The 16,769-nt window shown below is 36.3% G+C and overlaps 1 non-coding gene across 1 annotated transcript; it reads right to left on the reverse strand.

The window, feature by feature from the left end:
- Window positions 1-16,639: 16,639 nt before the first annotated feature.
- Window positions 16,640-16,746, reverse strand: LOC148860842 (small nucleolar RNA R71). Its single transcript, XR_016095257.1, has one exon. It is a non-coding gene; the product is annotated as a small nucleolar RNA R71 (small nucleolar RNA).
- Between the last annotated feature and the right edge of the window lie 23 nt (window positions 16,747-16,769).

A 16,769-nucleotide genomic window follows, 5' to 3' on the forward strand; every position in this document is an offset into this window, starting at 1 on the left:
TTAAATAAAGTGTGTTATTTCGTCTTGGGCTTCTGTTATAGTTACGGATTGACAGATTTGACCAAAATTGCATTGTTATGTTGTTCCCAATTTGGGTTGGCCATGTTGGGTTTGGTTAATGCTCTCTAGTAATCGACTCTATTGGGTTGAGTGTTTTAAGACGGTGAGTGTGATAACAATTCATAGTTTGGCACTAATAATGTGTTATTCGTTAGGATTTTTGAAAACTTTTCTAAATATGAAATGTAATATGAATATTTGTGGCTTTGAAATTCGAAAACCTCGTCTTTAATTTTTACACGTCTATATGAGTTCGTTTGGCACAAGGATGTTTACATAGCTTGAGGAGATTAGTTTGAATTTGTTACTATAGATTCTCTTTGGCATTTATAAGAATGAGTGAAGGGATTTAGCTCATGAAGATTCTCTTTGGCATTTACTATAGATTCTCTTTGGCATTGAAATTCGAAAACCTCATCTTTAATCTTTACAAGTCTATATGAGTTCGTTTGGCACAAGGATGTTTACGTAGCTTGAGGAGATTAGTTTGAATCTATTACTATAGATTCTCTTTGGCATTTATAAGAATGAGTGAAGGGATTTAGCACATGAAGATTGATATAATGGGTTGTAATAAGTTAAAATAGAGACTTTAGGGGTGTAATACACTTGGTTCTTTCTCAATTCATGTGATTATGTCAAACTATCTCTTCGAGTTTTTATAGGTTGTTTATATGGGTTTGTTTGGATTTGTCGTTGTTTATTGCTATTGTTTTGATTTGTTTAGGTCAAGTTTAACGCTTTGATGCTTTCTAAATATCTTGGTTTTGCTTAAATTAGAACACTAAAATTATCTGGCTTGTGGTACAAGTTGTAATGGGTTGGTTTAAGATTGAATAGTGTGATTAGAGTTGTACTATGATCAGATCTTGTAGGTTAAACTGATTAAGTGAATTTTCTTCTTTGATTTATTTCAGATTGTATAGACGGGACTATTTGGATTGATCTACGTTTACTAGTTTTATATTCCTATGAGTTTGTCGGGTTTTATTTTATAAAAAAAGTTGAATTGATTTCTTACTTTATCTAGGGATGCCGAGTTTGTTTATATTAGTAAGGGGAGTCTATTGTTCTAATAAGCTTTGTTAGTGGGTATAGATTTGATTGATGGTTGATTGGTTTGCCACGACTTGGTGAGTTTTTTATAATGTGTAGTTGCTTCAACCTGGTTTGGCTAGACTCCGTTTCACGGGATTTGAATGAATGTGTTTGATTCTCCTTATCTATATATCCGATATCTACCAGATGGTTTTTTCTATGTTGAGTTGGATTCATTTCCATCAGGATTGGTTGGTTAGAAAGTGAATAATCTAAAATTTTCTGCATCTTGTTTCGGCTTGGTCGAATTTAGTTTAAGTTAGACTAGATAGATTAGGTCAATTTGGATAATCTTGAATTGTTTGGATTGATTTCAGCTATGTTTTTATTTGATGGCTTCCTTCTGGTAAAGTCTCGATAGATTTTATTAGATTTATTAAATAAAATAGATTATTTCATCCTAGGCTTCTGTTATATCAGTTACGAATTGACAAATTTGACTGACAATACATGGTTATGTTGTTTCCAATTTGGGTTGACCATGTTGGGTTTAATTAATGCTCGGTAGTAACAGATTCTGTTGGGTGGATTGTTTTAATTCATAGTTTGGCACTAATAATGTGCTATTCATTAGGATTTTTGAAAACTTTTCTAAATATGAAATGTAATATGAATATTTGTGGCTTTAAAATTTGAAAACCTCTATCTTTACAAGTCTATATGAGTTAGTTTGGCATAAGGATGTTTACGTAGCCAGAGGAGATTAGTTTGAATATGTTACTATAGATTCTGTTTGGCACTTATAAGACTGAGTGAGGGGATTTTGCTCATGAAGATTGATATAATGGGTTGCAATAAGTTAAAATAGAGACTTTATGGGTTTGTTTGGATTCGTCGTTGTTTATTGCCTTTGTTTTGATTTGTGTAGCTCAAGTTTAACGCTTTGATGCTTCTCTAAATATCTTCGTTTTGCTTAAATTAGAACAGTGAGATTATCTGGCTTGTGGTATAAGTTGTAATGGGTTGGTTTAAGATTGAATAGTGTGATTAGAGTTTTATTAGGATCAGTTCTTGTAGGTTAACTAAACTGATTAAGTGAAATTTTATCTTTGATTTATTTTAGATTGTTTAGATGGGACTGTTTGGATTGATCTACATTTATTCTTTTTATATTCCTATGACTTTGTCGGGTTTTATTTTATAAAAGAGTTGAATTGATTTCCTACTCTATCTAGGTATGCCGAGTTTGTTTATATTAGTAAGGGGAGTCTATTGTTCTAATAAGCTTTGTTAGTGGGTATAGATTTGATTGATGGTTGATTGGTTTGTCACGACTTGGTGAGTTTTGGATAATGCGTAGTTGTTTCAACTTAGGTTTGGCTAGACTCTGTTTCACGGGATTTGAATGAATGTGTTTGATTCTCCTTAGCTATATATCCAATCTCAGTAGATGGTTTTCTCTATGTTGAGTTGGATTCATTTACATTAGGATTGGTTGGTTAGAAAGTGAATAATCTAAAATTGTCTGCATCTTCTTTCAGCTAGGTCGACATAAGCTTAGGTTTGATTAGATAGATTAGGTCGGTCTGGATAATTTTGGATAGTTTGGACTGATTTCAACTATGTTTTTCTATGATGGCTTCCTTCTGGAAAGGTCTCGATAGATTTTATTGGATTTGTTAAATAAAGTAGATTATTTCGTCCTAAGTTTCTGTTATATCGGTTACGGATTGACAGATTCGACCGACATTGCATTGTTATGTTATTTTCAATTTGGGTTGGCTATGTTGGGTTTGGTTAATGCTCTATAGTAATGGATTCTATTGGGTGGATTGCTTTAAGATGTTGAGTGTGATAACAATTCATAGTTTGGCACTAATAATTTGTTATTTGTTAGGGTTTTTGAAGACTTTTCTGATTATGAAATGTGCTATGAATATTTGTGGCTTTGAAATTCGAAAACCTCTTCTTTAATCTTAACAAATCTAGATGAGTTCATTTGGCACAAGGATGTTTATGTAGCCAGAGGGGATTAGTTTGAATCTGTTACTAAGGGGTTAGTTTGAATCTGTTATTGTAGATTCAGTTTGTTACTGACAAGTCTAAGTGAGGGCTTTTAGCTTATGGAGATTGATATAATGGGTTTGAATAATTTAAAATAGAGACATTAAGGGTGTAATACACTTGGTTCTTGTCAGTTGATGTGATTATGTCAAGTTATCTCCCCGAGTTTTTATAGTTTGTTTATATGGGTTTGTTTGGATTTGTCATTGTTTATTGCCTTTGTTTTGATTTGTGTAGGTCAATTTTAACGCTTTGATGGAGTTGAGTTGATTTCCCAACTTCTCTAAATATCTTGGTTTTGCTTAAATTAGAACAATGAGATTATCCGACTTGTGGTATAAGTTATAATGGGTTAGTTTAAGATTGAATAGTTTGATTGGAGTTGTACTATGATCAATTCTCAGTTTTGATTTATTTAGATTGTTTAGACATGTCTGTTTGGATTGATCTATGCTTATTGGTTTTATATTCCTGTGAGTAGGTCGGGTTTTATTTTATAAAAGAGTTGAGTTGATTTCCTACTTTATCTAGGTATGCCAAGTTTGTTTATCTTATTTAGGCGAGCTAATTGTTTTAATAAGCTTTGTTAGTGGGTATAGATTTGATTGATGGTTGATTGGTTTGCCACGACATGGTGAGTTTTGGATAATTTGTAGTTACTTCAACCTAGGTTTGGCTTGACTCAGTTTCATGGGATTTAAATGAATGTGTTTGATTCTTCATAGCTATATCCTAATGATGTATGCTAAGGCAACAATTTTCTAAGTGATGTTTGAGCCTCAATTTTGTAAGGACTGGCTCAAGGTCCCCTAACTGATGATTTTCACCTTCTCTGTACTCTACCTTCTTGAAGAGTTTCTCAGCACCCTTGTTGATGTTGCCTTACTTTACTAGTTGATGAAGCTCCAACAAATCCTTTTAGAGGTGGTTTAAAGACCAGCAGTGTTGATGCTATGGAGATTGAAAACACAAAATCCTTCTCAAGAACTTCAATTTCACTCCTTGATATTGGTGTAGTGATTGATGAAGCCATTACCTCAAAAGGAGGTTGCCCTTCCCTTCTCCTCGACTTTGGTGTGTAATGAAGCATAGGGGATGATTGGTTATAAAGAGAGGAAGTCATTGATGGAGATGTTGGCAAGGTAGTAGATGCATTTTGGTTTTGTAGAGGCTTCTTGTTACTATTTGAAGATGTATTTTCTTCTTAGTGGACTGAGTCTTCCTTTCCTTCTAGACCTTCTTTGCAGAAGGTTTCAACACAAAGAACGGAAGACTTCTGATATGACCTTGTTAGCATAGAAATTAGCATGACAAAATGTGCTTTGGCTTTGTTGAAAGGCTCTATCTCGGTGACTAATTTCCTTTGTGTTTCATTACGGCAGTATTTGAAGCAATAGTGCCATGTTGAAGGAACTATCCCTGTTTCATACAACCAAGGATGTTCCAAAAGTAGTTGATAGGACGTTTGGCATCGATGGCATGTAGAAGGTTCGAAGATGTCAAGTTCCCTATTTCTATCTCAAGACGCACCATGCCCAAATCATGTTGTTCATTTTGATTGAAGCCTTGGATTGTCAATTTTCTCTTTAGCAATTCATCATTGTCAATCCCAAGTTGTTTTATAATGGAGACTAGCATGATGTTGACGGTAGATCCAGAATCAATGAGGATGTGTAACATCTTCTGTTCACGAACATATCCAGCAACATACAAGGGTCTACTGTGTGGATGTGACCCAAGTTGTAAATCCTCATTTGTAAAGGTAATTGTTGCCATGCAATTCGCACAATCATCCCCTTTTGGTACTTTGCTTTGGTACTTCTTCATAACACATGGGGTGCTTTTGAAGAAGCCTTGTCATGTCTTCGTCATCGTCGGATATTGATGGTAATGTTTCCGCTTCATCAACTATCACCATATGTTGCTACACGCTCCTCTAGGAAAAGTTCTCTAGGCATGAATTCCCAATGGATTATTGGAGTTGGATGAGGCTGTTGAAGCATTTCCTCCTTACTAGCTGGTGGTACCCGATGTGCTTTCTTCTTTGGCACTTTCTTTTTTTTTTGAGGCATTGTGTACTCGTTGCCTTCTAGTCTACTTTGGTTTGGTTGATGCAGGGACAACGGGATGAGGAACCTTGTTCTTACACCGAGAGAGGACGTTCTATCCGATCTCATCTTAAGGAAATGTCTCTAAGTCACTAGAGTAGATGGAGATAGTCTTGCCTCCATTTGAAATGATTCCTTTGGGTTGGTGTTATACCTTCTTCTTGGATTTCTTATTGGTGAAGGTGGACCACCCATCTTCTATCTCATCTTCTGAAATAGATGGCTCTTCCCAATAGTCCAAGTCATCAGTCATCAGCTTATAGAGAGTTGAGATGTTGGGATTCTTGAACCTTGGCATGTCAGGATAGGCATAAACTGTGGTCACTTCGATCAAGGAGTATTTTGTCCTTCAAGATAAAACACTTTTTAGTTGGATGATTTATCATCCGATGGTACTGGTAATACTTGGGGTCGGTCACACGTCCTTACTCTTCAGGTCGCTTGGGCAGTGGATGCTCAATCAACTTTGATTGGAACAATGGGATAATCATTTCTGGAATGTTAAAGTCAAGGAATGGATGCTCCTTCTCTTCTAGATCCTTCATAGCAGGCCTAGACTTCTCTTAGCCTTGGTTTGCAAAAGATTTCACTTTAATCTCCATCTTCATCTTCTTGTCGGAGATCTTAACTTCCTTCTTAAGGTCCTTCTTAACTTCCTTCTTTGGAGGAGGAGGAGGTCTTAAGGTCCTTCTTAACTCCCTTCTTACCTTCCTTTTTATCACGAGGATCATTTAGTTGGGGATTTTCATGCTTGGTTATCTAGATCTCCAAGTCATGAGCTCGAGTAGCTAATTCTTCAAGGTAGGCATGTTCCCTTTAATACTGCAGAGGATTGACTGATTTGTTCCTTGCACTAAAGGAAGAGGTTTCTCCGCCGCTCAATGTAGTCAATGACAAACTCATCATTTCTTTGCCTTGTAATATAAAGTTCTGGAAGTCCAACCGCTTGACGTGTACAGTAGAAGCGAGTGGGGAATTATCTTTTAAGCTGGTTCCAACTATCAATGGAGCTTGGCTAGAGGTCGGTATACCAATCAAATGTTGTAGACTTGAGGGAGCGAACAAATTGCTTTGGCATTTGGTCGTCGTAGGTTCCCGCATTGTTGCAAGTCTCAATGAAGTGGACTATGTGCTGCTTTAGATTACCCTTGCCATTGAACTATTGGAACTTAGGAGGTTGGTAGCCAATTGGCATGCGCATTTCATCAATGTAGCGAGTGTATGGTTTGGCATACAATATAGAGGTCTGTGGACCTCCATACTGAGTCCTTATGGTGTCAGCGATCATGTACTAGAGTTGTTGCACTATTAGAAAAACGGTAGAAACTTGGGTGGTATGTTGCATCATGTTCTACACGGTAACATGATCATGCTCTTATTATTGTTGCTTCTGCTACTTTTGGAGGTTAAGAGTCATTAAGGAATGAATCCTAGAGGGTGAGAAGGTCATTTACTGGGCTCTGCTTGGCGGTTTTGTATCTCCAATTTGTTCATCAAGAAGGAAATCTGGAGATCTTTCTCAGTGTTGGAGCTCTTGAGGTTTTTAATGGCTATGGTCATCTTCTAGAGTCGTTTTTCCATCATCGCAACTTCTGTCATCATCACTAGTACGATGCTAGTAGAAGTAAAGTAGGAGTTGTATGATGGAGAAGAGTATGACTCTGTCCTCGACATAGTGCTGGATTGGTCATCTGAGAGAAGGTGTTTTTTCCCTTCAAATCAAAGTGTGAAGATTGAAGAGGCTTTGCTTCTATAGAGTAGCCAACTTGGTGATTTTATGTGTTGGGATCTCCACTAGAGATGATAGCTGCACTTTGTTGGATTTTGCCATGGCACATGTGACGGGATGGTTGTAGGAAAAACCAAAAGTGCCATTGGTTGTTGCAATTGTTGACTCAAAAGATGGGAGGAAGAGAGTTCCACCAGGCGTGCCAGAAATTTGTTTACACAAATTTTATGTTTTTCAATTAACACAAAATATCGAGACTAATTACAAAAACAAATTTTGTAATAAAGAAAAATACAATGGATATGAACTCTCTTTGATTTCTGTTCGATAACGTGAGCAACCTCTGATTAACACGGTCAAATTTGGTGAAGACGAGGGCCGTTGGCATGTTTTTTGTACTTCTTGAAGTGTTGATGTAGATTTCCTTAATTTTAGTGTTTTTAGAGATTTGATGTAGAATTCTTCACTTCAGGCTTTGCACTTGATCGGTTGTGAAGGATGCTTTTTTAAGAAGGGCCCTTTTGTGGTGGTTTGATCTTCTTGGGAGAGCATGAATCCAAATGTGTTTGTAGAGAATGAAAAAGCTTTTTCCTTCTTTCTTCTCTCTTGATCTTGTAGTTGTTGGAGTTTGCAGAAACTTGTGGTTGTTTGCAATCTTCAGTGTTGGTGTCTGAGAGCATCTTGCAGTGTGTTTTTGGAAAAAAAGAAAAAGACCCTTTCTCTTCTTAGTTAAGGCTATTTACAACCAAGGGTTAGGACTGCCACCTCAACCCATTTTGCTAATCAATCCCATGTGAATGGGGTGTTGGGTTAGGGTTAACTCTCATACATGCACCATGATGTAGGAGTTAGTGGTCTTGCCAATGGGACCACCCTAGTACAATAGGAGATGGGCCAAATTGGACTTAATATACTTTGACCCTTAGGCCACCAAGGCATATTTATGTAGACTTGGGCCTCGGGCCCATGGAGGCCCATATTAATTCAAAGGCTGTCATGTAAATTAAGCCTATTTATTTGGCTTAAAAATTCAGACATCTACAGTGCTCTTTTTGGCAAACACCCCCTTTCAATAACTTAGTAGTGAAGAAAATTGTTGATTCAGTCCCAAGTTGGATTGAGTTAGATCAATTGGAAATAGCTAATTTACACAAAGAAAAATAACGTGTAAAAAAAATTATGGGAGATTTTCCTTTGCGATGCATGATTTGATGTTTTTAGGGAAAAATCACTTCCCATGTTATTTTTGATAATTTCATTCCCTCTAGCACTATCATTGATGATTCCTGGTCACAACTGTCAACGCTTAGGGCTGCAATTTGAGACATTAGGTTTCTATTTCTAGTCAATTTTCTTCTTAGTCCTTGTAATGGAGAAAGAGATTTTATATTTTATTTTTTTATAAGATTAAAAAACTTTAATAATTTGTTTATTTAAATAATAACTTAAATCTTAAATTTTGATAATATAACCTTCATAAAAACTATAGAAAAATACTAAATTATTTATATGTTAATAATTTGAGACAATGACCATTGTTGGTGCCGACTAATGAAAACGATACTCCTGTGGACTGTCCAAAATTTTCTGAAAGGGTTTAAGGTGAGGAGCCCTACCCCACCCCTCATCATGAAGATCATCATATCGTAGAACTGCCAGGAGGAGACTTGGTAGTTCAACATCTAAAAGCCATCCGTGGGGTCTCCAGTCCAAATATCACCTTTTATCTCTAAGACTAAGGCTTCAAAGTCAAAATCTATCAAGATTATAGAATCATTGGGTCTAGTTAAAAGCAATGTGATTCTAGTAGATGGAAAATCTGGTGACCTTTGGCTAATTTGATTCCCTTTCGTCAACTTGGAGATCATCTCATCCTCTAATAATGTCATCATAACTTCAATTTCTTCTTTTCCTCTAATAGAGGTCTGGCATATTGTTTGTGTAGATAACGAACCTTCTATGATGAATAAAGAATACTTTTGAAAACATCTTAAAATGATTGCTAGCTCGATCTCTTCCCCTTGGTGTTTGTTTGGTCAGAGAACTCAATTGTCATTTGTACTGCGAAAGATATAAAGATGAAACTGTCACTTGCTCTTTGGAATACACTAGACTAGACTACTCATGGATATTGTTAATTAACTATGTTAGACCAGCCTAAACTTTGTCTAACAAGAGGGAACCACCCTAGTTCATCAGAGAAAGACTAAATAGAGCCTTGGCTTCAAACTATTGGAGAGTTTTTCTTTCCCAAATGCTATGATGAAACATCTCCCCTCTGTGGGAAGAAAACACACTCCCATCTTATTAATTTTGACAAGAATTATCAAGAGGACTTAAAACTTCTTCACCTAGAAGCTTATTGGTTGGAAGAAGGTTTTCTCAAAGAAATAGAACACAACTAGGTCTCTATTCCTTAGGGTCCTTTACATTCCAAATGCAACAAGGAATGCAAGTTTCAGTTCACAAATTAGGGGGAGATCCACCACAGGAAATTGGGTGTAGAAATTGAAAACCATTACTGAAAGAGTTGAATAGTTAGTCCTTAATTCTCCTACTTTGAAGAAGAGAGAAGATTGGTGGCTAAATATAAAGATTGTTTACCCAATGCGAAACTTTATTGGAGATAGAGAGCGAAGGGTGCCCAAAATTAGCTGGCTTAGGTGTAAAGATGGAGAGTGGAGCTTAGATCCCTTGGTGATCCAGAATTCACTGGTGAATTTTATAAAGAGATCTTATCCTCTTATTATCTTGTTACTTCAGATATGGATAACCTTTTCCTTTCCCATGTGGTTACACAGGGGGAAAATAAATTAGTTTCAATGGTTCCAAGCTACAAAGAAGTAAAAAAAAAGGAGCATATTTAATATAGTTCCATTTAAAGCCCCAAGACCTAATGGCTTATTAGCTACTTTTTACCAAAAATCTTAGGAGGTAATTGGTAATGAGTTGGTGGATTTTATCCAACCTGTGTTCAAATAGAAGAAGATGTCTTATGTTGTCAATGCTATATATATTTCTTTAATTCATAAGAAAGAAGCTCTGGAAGTGGTAAATGATTTCTGTCCAGTTGGATTATGCAATATTACTCATTTTCTAGAAGCCTAAGCTTTATGAGAGAGAGAGAGAGAAAGAAAGAGAAGGGAGAGAAACTTGAAATAAAGAGATCTAAATGAGAAGAAGATGAGAAAAGAGCATTTTTCCCAACCTCTATAATCCTCAAGTCCTTAGAAGATCAAACTTCAAATCCATCCATTTGCTTTTAGCTACAAGACTTGAAACTGAAAAGTGTACCATCCATCCAAGTATCTCATCCAGGATTCTTTGAACTTGTTCTCATTGCTAGAAAACTCTAGTCAAGGTACATATGAAAGGTAAGTCTTTCATTTTAGATTTTAAATATGATTTCATGATCTCTATTTTTTTTTAGTTTTTCTAGATTGCTTGAGGTTTTAAAATGTTGGAAAACTATCATTTGCAATTTCTTCCTGACTAAGAATAGAGGCAGGGAGGCTATGGAGATTGGAAACACAAAATCCTTCTCAAGAACTTCAATTTCACTCCTTGATATTGGTGTAGTGATTGATGAAGCCATTACCTCTAAAGGAGGTTTCCCTTCCCTTCTCCTTGACTTTGGTGTGTAATGAAGCATAGGGGATGATTGGTTATAAAGAGAGGAAGTCATTGATGGAGATGTTGGCAAGGTAGTAGATGCATTTTGGTTTTGTAGAGGCTTCTTGTTACTATTTGAAGATGTATTTTCTTCTTAGTGGACTGAGTCTTCCTTTCCTTCTAGACCTTCTTTGCAGAAGGTTTCAACACAAAGAATGGAAGACTTCTGATATGACCTTGTTAGCATAGAAATTAGCATGACAAAATGTGCTTTGGCTTTGTTGAAAGGCTCTATCTCGGTGACTAATTTCCTTTGTGTTTCATTACGGCAGTATTTGAAGCAATAGTGCCATGTTGAAGGAACTACCCCTGTTTCATGCAACCAAGGATGTTCCAAAAGTAGTTGATAGGACGTTTGGCATCGATGGCATGTAGAAGGTTCGAAGATGTCAAGTTCCCTATTTCTATCTCATGACGCACCATGCCCAAATCATGTTGTTTATTTTGATTGAAGCCTTGGATTGTCAATTTTCTCTTTAGCAATTCATCATTGTCAATCCCAATGCGAAACTTTATTGGAGATAGAGAGCGAAGGGTGCCCAAAATTAGCTGGCTTAGGTGTAAAGATGGAGAGTGGAGCTTAGATCCCTTGGTGATCCAGAATTCACTGGTGAATTTTATAAAGAGATCTTATCCTCTTATTATCTTGTTACTTCAGATATGGATAACCTTTTCCTTTCCCATGTGGTTACACAGGGGGAAAATAAATTAGTTTCAATGGTTCCAAGCTACGAGGAAGTAAAAAAAAAAGAGCATATTTACTATAGTTCCATTTAAAGCCCCAAGACCTAATGGCTTATTAGCTACTTTTTACCAAAAATCTTAGGAGGTAATTGGTAATGAGTTGGTGGATTTTATCCAACCTGTGTTCAAATAGAAGAAGATGTCTTATGTTGTCAATGCTATATATATTTCTTTAATTCATAAGAAAGAAGCTCTGAAAGTGGTAAATGATTTCTGTCCGGTTGGATTATGCAATATTACTCATTTTCTAGTCACAAACAATTAATATTCATTAGATTTGAAGGGCTAAAAGTCCCTTTGAGGAAACATCCTCGACCAAAACCCTATATTCACCAAATGCACTAGAAAACATATGGGTTCTGATGAACTTACAATTTATCTATAATTTTTGAGGATTTTAGCATGGATTTTTATGCCGGTTTTATTAATTTTTGCCTTAATTTAGCTTAATGCTAAGAATAAGTTCAGGGATAATTAATCCAAGAAAATGAAGGAAAAAGGCAAGAAAAGAAGGTTCAAAAAGACCAATTTCAGTCCAGCCCGGTCGTGGAAGCAAGAGAGAGCACTTCGGCCCAAGAAGAGCAAGTGAAACTCTTTGGAAAATCCAAGGGAAGAAGCCTAGCCAGAAGGAAATTTCGGCCCAGCCCATTTTTAGCCCAAATAACAACCTAGAGTATAACCCACTTGAGCTCAAAAGCAAGCTAAGTTGTAGCCCAAATAGCAGCCCAAAGGGAGCTAGGGGCGGCAACTCCTAGATGTTTCTTGAAGAGAATGCGGGAGCACTCTAGAAGGTTCATGAGGGGTGTAATACACCCAATTCTAGAGACTTCAAGAAGGGGCAAGAGCCCCCTTGAAAAACTATATAAGGAGGCCTCTAGGAGGGGAGAAAGTTGTTCAATTGCTTGAGAGGAAGGCTCTCCCACTCTTAGAGGTTCGGCTACCTTGAGAGAAGAGAAGAGAAGAGAAGAAGGCTAGGCGCAAGGAAGAAGAAGAAGAAGGGCTGAAGGAAGTTCAAGACAAGCAAGCTAGAAGAAGAAGGTGAGTTCGAATTGAGGGTTTGTGATTCAAAGATCTTTTGTAATAAATCATTTGTAGTTTCATTCTCTTTTGATTTGAATTCAGTTTCTTTGTTATATTTTCTTTCTTCTTTCTCCTTGTTTCCATTCTTCCTTGATGTATTTCAGCTTGTAAAATTTCAGTTCAGCAATCTAATTCTTTTTGATTCATTCAAATTGTCATGAATTGTACTTGAAGTTTCTTGAATAAGGGTGTTATTGTAGAGTAATTCGGCCAACTAACCTTCAAAACTCAGATCTGAATTCTCAGATCTGAGATTACAATATCTGAATTGCTTGAAAGAGAATTCAGATCTGCAATTTTCAGATTGGCCGAATTAATCTACAGCTTGGAATTCCTAGAGTGCTTGAGAGAGACTCTAGGAATTCAGATCTACTATTCAAGAACTGAATTGAGTGCAAGGTTAGAGATAACTTGCACAATTCAGTTGATGATCAATTCAGATTTGAATTGATGCCTTAGAAGTGTTTGAAGAAATGCATGCATGGGGATTAGATTCTTGCTAGAGATAGAATAACCGTCACTCATGCATAGGATGAACATGCGCTTGAGAGAGGCTGTTCATGAACTTGGGGTTTCACCAAACCAATGCTCAATCATGATTTATTCGAATGATCCAAATTGATAGATTGCTGAATTTTGAGATTGACATTTACTGCTTACTCTTCTAACCTGATTTGAAGGAAATTGGGCCAATGATTTAGATAGATTTTAATTTAAAATTTCTTAGCTTTCATTAGAGTTTTGATTTATTTGTTGATCAGATAAGAAGTGCTCAATTTAGTATTGGTAATTGTTTCCTAAATCCTCGTGGGAACGATACTTCACTCACTACTTTATTACTTGAACGGCTAGTGCACTTGCTAGTGTCACAATGAGCCACATATCAAGTTTTTGGCGCCGTTGCCGGGGATTTAGAGAAACAATATTAGGAAACATTGAGCATTCTTAATCTGATCTCATTCAGCATTGCATTCATAGTTGGGTTAATTTGCTAACTTTTTCATTTCAGCTTGGACTGCAACTGCTGTACTACTATAGTTATGTTTCTTCTTTCTTAAGTAGATTACTTTCTTTTTCTGGTTTCAGTTTCATTTTAATAAAGGCATATTTGATTTCTATTCAATCTTGGTGTTGTTCCCTTCAAAAAGAAAAAAAAAAAGAAAAAAAATTCACAAAAACATGAGTGTTGCAGATCTGAGTTGCATTCGGCACTCAGATCAGCAGATTTCAAATCTGCAGCACTCAGACGGAAAGAATTGCTTGTGTTTCAGACTTTTATTTCTTTTTCCATTACAAAAAGAAAAAAATATATATATATATATAAAATGAAAAAAAAAGGGGAGACCTTTTGAACAACCAGATGAGCAATTGAGAATTCGGATCAGAATTCAAATCTGAGTTCAGATCTGAATTCTGCTACAGCAGATTTGCAACAGTTCAGATCTGAGTTCCTCTGAACTCAGACCTGAATTGATGCAATTTTGAGGGGAATTGGGTGTCATAACCACCCCAATTTACCCTAGGACACTTCTGCTACTCCTCAAAGGCAATTTGGTAGAAATAACTGAAGGTAAGGCAATTGAGATTTCAGATCCGAACTCAGACTTGAGTTCAGACCTGAACTCTGCTATAGCAGAACTACAATACTCAGAAAAAAAAAAATCTGTTCTCAGCCCTTTATTATTCTTTTCTTTCATTACAAAAAGAAATATATATATATATATATATATATATATATATATATATATATATATATATTTAGATAGTAAAAAAAAAAAAAAAAGAGAGAGAAAGAACCATATAACCGAAAGAATGGAAACCAAGGATTCGGATCAGAACTCAGATCTGAGTTCAGATCTGAGTTCTGCTGTAGCAGATCTGCAACAGTTCAGATCTGAGTTCTCTTGAACTCAGACCTGAACTGATGTAAATTTAAAGGATAATTGGGGGTTATCTTCACCCCAATACACCCTACAAAAAATCTGCTATCTCCCAAAAACAATTGGATAGTCATGGTTGAAGAAATTCAGATCTGCAATCACCTAGATCTGAACTGGGGTTGTGAACAGAGCAGGATATAGGGCATACTTTGCTGTATTAAATAACTTGTACTCCGATCTATCTGAGCTGATTTGGTTGAAGAAAAGTATATTTAATCTGAGAATTTTTTTATGCTTCAAGAGATTTCATGCAAAAGTGGCACTTCCACACCATTTTTCTATTAGAGTTCAGACCTATAGCAGGGCTACTAAAGCAGACCTGCTACAGCAAAACTGAACTAGGGCAGGTTTTGAATAGGTTTGTATTACAATTAACATTACTAAATTGGCATTGTGAATTGTCCTGGGCTGATCTTTGAATTTTTTTTCAAGTTAGATAGCTCTGATTTCAGCTGTGCATGAATAGAAAGTCTAGCAAATCTGAATGGGTGTGTGTAGCCGTGTGTACTACATTCCAATAAGTGTATACTCCATCGAGGGCTACATTGATGGAGCCGTGTTTCTTCTCTTGATACTTGATTGTTTCATCCTTAGTTTCAGTTTTAATGTAGCTTATGCAAATCAAATTTCTCTTCCTCTTTTGGTTTTAAAAAAAATAAAATAAAATAAAATAAATAAATAAATAAATAAATAAATAAATCTCAAAATGAGTTCAGATTTGAATTGCATTCATCAATCAGACCTGCACTCATCCAAAAAGATTTTGGTTGCATTGCTGTATTTTGTTTTAGTTTTCTTCCTAAAAAAAAAAAAAAAAAAGGGAGATTTTGTCAGTAGTATAGTTGCATTACTGCTTTGTGTTCTATTTCATTTCAAAAGAAAAGAAAAAGAAAATCAGATCCCAGCAGCCACACCATGGTGAATACAGGTCTGATTTCAGATCTTTTTACTAACTGATTGATTTCGGTTTTGTGCAGATCTGTATACAGCATGTTTCATTGCTGATATCAGTAGGTTATCCTGCTGAATTGCTCAGTTTTAGTATGGCTACTCCATCTGGTGTTTGGTGATGCATAGCTCATCAAAACAGTGGGCTCAGATCTGATATTTAGTAGCCTTCCAATATGGAAATCAGAACTGAGCACAACTATACTGTTATCAGCAGCTGCTATTATATTTATTGTTGTTCTCAGTGGCTTCTGAAATTTCAGAGCTGATCTCAATTTTGTGTAGAACTGATGTCTGAATTACTATCAATCCTTTGTACATTGATTGACCTTCAGTAGCACAAAAGAGCCTTTTAATATGAAACTCAGACCTGAACACAATCACTGCTGATCCGCATTTGGCTGTCCTCAGTAGCTGCTAAGATTTCAGAACTGTATATTACTGTTCTCAGTAGCTACTGAGATTTCAGCTCTCAGCAGTTTAGATCTGTGTTATTAAATCCCATCCCTGATTTCAGCAATATAAAGAAGAGGAATTTGTAAACTGTTGTTCTACTCAGAGATTACTGAATTCAGACCTGTTTGTAAATTGCTACTGAATTCTGTATATTGAATAAGATGTTGATCTGCTTTTAGTTAGCTGCATTTATTTATTTTAGGATGCAGGTTTGTATATTCCAATAATTCACTTTACATTTTCAGTGTGATAGGATTAGTTATTTATTTTCTTTTGTGAATATTGGCATTTTATTGCTTTGACCTTAACAGTTTATGACAAGCAGACCTGAACTGGAAGTGATCCTTTACGACCCGGAGATTGAACGGACTCTCCGTGTCCGTTTGAGAGCTGCTAGGCAAGTCAGACAAGAAGCACAAGAAATGGATGAACAAAGAACTATGATGGATTATGCCAAGCCCACCCTCACCGGGACTGTCTCCAGCATTATCAGGCCAACTATTGCTGCCAATAACTTTGAAATTAAACCGGCCATAATCCAAATGATACAAAATACGGTTCAGTTTTGTGGTATGGCCCATGAGGATCCGAATGCCCATATTGCTAACTTCTTGGAAATCTGTGACACCTTCAAACACAATGGGGTAAGTGATGATGCCATCCGGCTGATGTTATTCCCATTTTCTTTGAAGGATAAAGCCAAAGCTTGGTTGAACTCATTACCGGCAGGATCTATAGCCACATGGGATGAAATGGCCAGCCGTTTTCTCTCTAAATATTTTTTCCCTTCTAAAACTGCTAAAATGAGGAATGACATCACTACTTTTTTCCAGCAAGAGGGGGAATCTTTATATGAGTCATGGGAACAATACAAGGAGCTGTTAAGGAGAGTTCCTCACCATGGCCTTCCGATTTGGCTACAGGTGCAAA

The sequence above is a fragment of the Nelumbo lutea genome, chromosome 4 (assembly GCF_056320005.1).
Source record: "Nelumbo lutea isolate HS-2025 chromosome 4, American lotus-T2T, whole genome shotgun sequence".
Classification (NCBI taxonomy): domain Eukaryota; kingdom Viridiplantae; phylum Streptophyta; class Magnoliopsida; order Proteales; family Nelumbonaceae; genus Nelumbo; species Nelumbo lutea.